Below are 6,000 nucleotides of genomic sequence, written 5' to 3'. Positions count from 1 at the left end.
AAGCAAAAACTGCAGTGAATTTAATAGGTTTTGCATACAGAATTCATTTTCCATTTGTTAGAGAGCACTTCCTCTGAACTGTAGAGAAATCACTTCCCAGCACAGAATAATCTGTACTGATGTGGCTCGGATTTAATGTTTAGTAATATTATTTAGCAATGTTTTTCCTCTCTTTGACAATTCCAAACTTCTTTAGGGCAGTGAGTCATTTTGGTGGTGGCACCAAACTTGGTTTATTTACATTAAATGGCACAACAACAATAACAAGAAAAACTTTCCCAAATTTGAAAATATCACTGAAAAGAATAAAAGCATAATTGTCCTCAGCCATTTTGGCCGCCCTAATTTGAATCACATGTGCAAACGCTTTGTTAATGCCTCTGTTCTTTACTCTTCATTGGCAATCAAGCAAAACAAAAAATCCTTTCTTTGTTCTTATTCCTTTACTTGCTGTTTTTACATCTGGTTTTGGAAGAAACTGGCCTTGTGGGTTAGCAATTATGTTGAAATACTAAAGATCTGGGGTCAGGTCTACTGGCTTCCAGAATAACCCTGGATTGACCACCTTACTACTTCTGCCCTTCAGTAAAATGGGAACAGAACTGCTTTTCCTTGGAAGGCAGCTGCCAGAAAACCTATTTATTGCTGCAAGTCATCCATTTACTGATGGAATATTCAAGGCATGTATATTTTGTATTTCTCATTACAAGTATTTACTGTGTAGCGTTTAAGCTAATAAGCCCTGGTGATGAATCATGATTAGATGATGATTCATAACAGGAACAAATTTGAATAGATTTAAATATGTAAATGTAAAAGAAGTATGTGTGGCCTCCCAGCACTCTTTGAAATATGAATGTGAGAATTCTTTTAGTTATAACCCTGCAAGTCTTCACATCAGATCACACTGACAGGTGCAAAAGAGAAGGAGCCACATGAAGAGGATGGGCTTGTTTGGGCTCCTGCCAGCCAGCCCCAAAGGCTGCAGCCCCACGTTGGCACTGGTGCCAATCGCAGGGTGGTTGGTGAAATGTCTTCCTTAATGTGCTCTTCTGCTTATAAGCTCAAGTAGAAAGCAGATCCCTGGGTTATTTGGACCTGGGGTCCTTTTTGTCTGCCTTTTCACCACCTTTTCTGAGTTCAGGTGTTCTTTTTTCACCCATCTTATTTCACTTGGCTTTTCAGTTGTAAACAACTAAGTGACACGGGCTGAGGAGACAGGGGCACTATATATAGCGAGAAGAGGCCACTTCCCCACTCTACTGATCTGTTTGTGTGCGGTGGTACCTGACGGGCCCGCGAGCTGCGGTTCGTCTCTGTGACACGCGCCTCAGAGGAGGGGCAGCGCTGCGCCCACGCGCGCGGAAGGGGTCAGGCCTGACGCGGGCGCTGCGTTTTCACAGAGCTCCAAAGTCTTTCAAACGAGATCTTTCATCCTTGCCGGATGCCGAGGGAGCCTGGGTTTTGGAAGAGGGTATTTACAACAGCAAACGTTGCCAGCTTTGAGCGGCAGCCACCTTTCCACAGAAGGAGCAGCCTCGGCTCGTGTCGTGCCCCTGTGACACCCTCGTCATCGAGCGCAGCCTCTCCCGGTGCGGGGACAAGGCGGCCCCTGGCTCCTGGACGGTCGTGCCTCACCAGGGCCATGGCCAACCTTGGGGCGACCGCTGCTCTGTTTGCACTTGGGGCTGGTGCCACCAGGCCTCTCACAGCGCCCGCTGGCTCCCCGTGCGCTCCTCCCCGTGCCAAGCCCTATTTGGTGCCCGTTTTCGGCTCTGAAGCTGCTCGCCACCTGCTCCCTTTACATGGCCCAAGCGAGCTGGAATGGTTGGGCCAGCAGTGCGACTTTGCCAGCTCTGGCCACTTGTGTCACAGCACGCAGACACACTGTGCAAAGAACAACTGGCAGCTCGGCGAGAAGCTTTGCCCCTCCAGCTGTGCAGATCGAAGGTAATGTGGAAGCAGCAGCTCGCTGCCCTTTTCTTAATGCTGCTCCTCTCCAGGGCTGGAAGGAGTCGGGGCTGAGGGAGCTGGGAGTTACGTGCACGCTGGGCACAGCAGGTCTGTGCACTGACAGGTTCACAATCTACGTATTTAAAATACTAAGGAAGTTGAGTGTGGTGCTTCTGCTTTAGTCAGTGCAGAGTTAAGGGGCACAGACGAGTCCCAAGAAGTCACCAAGGTGCTGCACTGTAAAAGAGCAGCGGGGATGCAGAGGACAAAGCCGTCCTCTGTCCAGCCTCAGGATTGCTCTTGCATCTCATGCAGCGGTTGATTAATGTAAAGCACAAAAGCAGTCTGCTCTTCTAAGCAGGGAGTGGAGCTGCTGTCTCCACCCTCCCAAATGACTTAAATAGGAAGCTGCAGCGTCACATTCTTCTTTTCTGTCTGATCAGTTGCATTGACACAAAGATTTAAGAGCGCTCCCTTACTCCAGGAAAAGTCTCAGACACGGCGGCTAGAGAACTCTCCCAGGAACACCATCAGTTCTCCTGGATTTAGGAAATTAAAATTACATCCTCTATGTTCTGAGCAAAAATCTGACTGCTGAGTTACAGGGCAAAAGGAGCAGTACACCCTCCTTCAGGGGAGTTTTGGGACAGATTCCGCTGTGTTTTGTACCCAGGAGAGTCCTGGTAGCAGCTCGGAGGACGCTTGCCTGGTGAGTGGACACTGGTGACACTGTAACCAAAGGACTTGCAGGCAAGGGAAAAAGCCTGGCTTTAGTCACCCGAGGGATATGGACTTGTAGTAGCCCCTGACACACTTTAGCAAGCCCTTGTTCAGTAAGAATTGCCTTATATCTCCCGAATAAATGAAACAGAGAAGAGCCAACTGACCTTCCAAAAATAAAGTAAAAACTGGATGCACTGTTTACTCCAGCCATCTACTGAACATGCTCAAAACATCTCACAGTCACTCCCACCGAGGAGCTAAGATGACCTGCTTTGGGGTTTCCATTGCAAGCCTGATACGACCCAGGTCACCGACTCTTTTCGTTAAATCGCTTTAGGTAAATCAATTGAAAGCCAATAAATAAATAGGAGCATTGCTATTGGGAAATATTTTCTTTTTCCTGTCACTGAGTAAAAGCAGCCAGCAAACTACAGTGTTTTCAGGTGAAGCCAAGCACAAGCTTTTCAAATCCTCAATCCAGAGCTCATCTAAGGGATTTAGGGCCAAATATTCCTTTTGCTTGCAGCACTGTAAATTTAGGGAAATTTCATCCAACTTAATATACAGCTGGAGGCATATTTTGCCTCGAATCTCATTATTTCTTGGGTTTTCATTTATATTCAGCCACTGTGTATATGTATGTATACAAAACAATAACTTTTGCCAGCAATGAGAGTGGAGTTTGCTATATAAATCAGTATTTCTCAGTCTATGCGTTGCAGCCCCTAAAGGGGTTATAAAAACCATCTGGGGGCTTGTGAAGCACGCTTGCTTATAACAATCTAAAGCAAAGAAAATGGCATTTCTTTCACTCTCTGTATAGTAGCACCATTCTTTTGGCAACCTGTCAAAACTATACATGAAACAATAAATACTATAGGCTTATCACTTTTAACATATTTTTTACTCTTGGCTTTATAAAACAGATATGGCAACTGTGAAGTTTCTTTCACTTTTAAATATAGGATTCCCACCCTGAACTACTTGAAAAATGATGCTGTAAAAATTTTAGCCCCAAAAGACAGTAGTTTTCACTAAGGGCCTCTGCTTTTGTCTTCTCCTAAGCTGCTCGTTAAAACTGCAGCCTATTTTGTCAAGCTTAGGCTTGTTCATGTTTGAGGGAGTTTTTCTATTTTACCATGACTTTCTGCCTGTCATCTTCCTCTTTTAAGTGTAAACCATGCAGGAAAACACCAGCCTTCCTCTCTGTGAGAAGAGAGATTTTACTGCCAGTGGAAAAAGCTGATGAGATTTCCTGTATCCTCATTAGCAGCTTGGCGTCTGGTTTGCAACCTGCCCTTTCTAAGGTGAGATCCCATCTGAAGAGCCCATGTGCTTCCAAATAAAGCCTCGCAGCGCACGCAGCTTGTCGGGGATCGCTTTTATGTATGCATCCTTAATTAATGTGCGGCCCTGCGCACAGCTACTTATGTGCAAAGCGAATTCTAACAGCAACCAAGTGCATCCCATGCATGTGCTTGGCAACAGCCCCGAGCCAAACCCCGCGATGCCTCCTCCTATGGCTAAGTTTCCAAGGTGAGCTGCGCCAGCCTTGCGCCTGGCTGCTGCAGACCTCGTTAGGCCCCTCAGAAGGCTACGTTGGAGAATAAATTTAGGTTTCTTTCTTTTTCCCCTGCCAGCTTGAGATGGATCACAAAAGGGCGAGCAGCAGCGCTTGGCGGCCCAGGTGAGGCTCAGAGCCTGCCGGGAAGCGGAGGGCGGCCGGGAGAAGGGGAGGGAGCAGCACTGCTCTCCTCCCGGCCACAGCGGGATAGAGCATCCGCCAGAACTCCTCTGTGCAGCTACCCTGCCCTGCTGCTCGCATTTCCACAAACAAATTTGCTTGGCTGATGCAAAACAATAGCTATGATGCCTCAGTCTTTCCAAAAAGCGTTAGTAGTAAACTACTTAATGGGTACCAATTCGTTCACTTCAGGTGATTCATTAATTGGAGGAAACAGTGATTTCTGGCCGGGTGGACAAGTGGCTGCCCGCTGTGACCTCGCTGCCGCTTGGTCCCGTGCTGCCCCGAGCGGGTGCTCACAAACCCGAGCACCTTCTCCGAGCAGCGTGTTTGGAAGGGAGCTGCCCTTATCAGTGCTTTTTCCGCCCGAAGACGGCCTATGCCGAGTGCCTCTGCAAAGCCTGGGCTCGCGAGGCGCCGGGGTCCTGTGCTGGCCTAAATCTTTGCTCTTTGGCTGGGCTTCTGCCCTCCCAACCTGTGCAGACCTGCTGGCCGTGCCCTGGCCCTTCGGCCTGCTTGCTGGCAGCCCTGTTGCACCGAAAGGTTCCTAAAACCACTCTGTAACGTTTTTGCATGCAGTTTTCATGAGGCCAGACCATTGGGTAAGACATCCAACAGGTCTGCCCAGATATCCGCGTGTTCGTGACAGAAAACTTGACACCCAAAACGGGTCCCTGCCAAGGAAGTGCCGAGATCATTGCACAAAAGGCTTAAAAATAAACAAAATGGAAAAGGAATGGGACCCTCTTTGCAGCAGCAAGGGCAAGAAGCATCATGGTGGGAAGAGAGGGTATTTTTGATTGCGACGAGCAGGATGGAGCCAGGTGAGTGTTTGATGTTGAAGCAGAGCCTCACCACGATGGACACGGACACCAGGATGCTCCCCGGGACAGGGCAGCCCTCGGAGCGCTGCCACCCCCGCCACGCTGCAGCTTTTTTTTTTTTTTTTTCTTGTTTTCATCGACAAGACCCCAGAGCGCCGAGGGAAAGGCCGCGCTGCCCCGCGCCGAGGCCGCGCTGCGCGTGGGCGGTTCGGGGGCCGCGGGCCGGGCCGGGGCCGCGGGCGGCTCTCCCGGCGGCGGGGCGGGCTCGGCGGGGCGGGGCGGGCCGCGGGCCCTATAAACGCGGCGCGCGGCGGCGCGGCCGAGCGGAGCTGCCGAGCCCAGGGCCGCGCGCGGAGCTGTGGTCGCCGCTGCTGAGGGGAGGTGAGCGCGGCGCCCCGCTCCGCTGCGGGGCCGGGGCGGCTCGGGGGCGCCGCGCGAGGGCAGAGGCCGCTCCGTGCGCGGGAGCGGGGGCGGGAGGGCGGCTCGGTGCTGGCGGCGCCCGCCGGGGGATGCGGGAGCCGCCGCGGGCGCGCTGGGCGCCTCGGCGGAGCGAGCGGCTCCCGCTTCTCCTCGCGGCTCGCGCGGGCTCGGCGCCGTGCAGTGCCGGGGCTCGGTCACGCCTCTGGAGGCGCCGCGGGGCTGGCGAGGGGGCAGCGGGGCGCGATGTCGGGTTTCTCCTACAAGTCGGGCTAGCGGCCGCCGCTTCCCGCGGCGCTGCCCCACGCGCGCGGGGCTTGGCTTCTGCGGGGTTGGTTG

The sequence above is a fragment of the Tinamus guttatus genome, unplaced genomic scaffold (assembly GCF_059628265.1).
Source record: "Tinamus guttatus ecotype Peru unplaced genomic scaffold, ASM5962826v1 Tinamus_guttatus_pri_ptg000311l, whole genome shotgun sequence".
In the NCBI taxonomy this organism is placed as follows: Eukaryota; Metazoa; Chordata; class Aves; order Tinamiformes; family Tinamidae; genus Tinamus; species Tinamus guttatus.
This window is presented reverse-complemented; position numbering follows the sequence as displayed.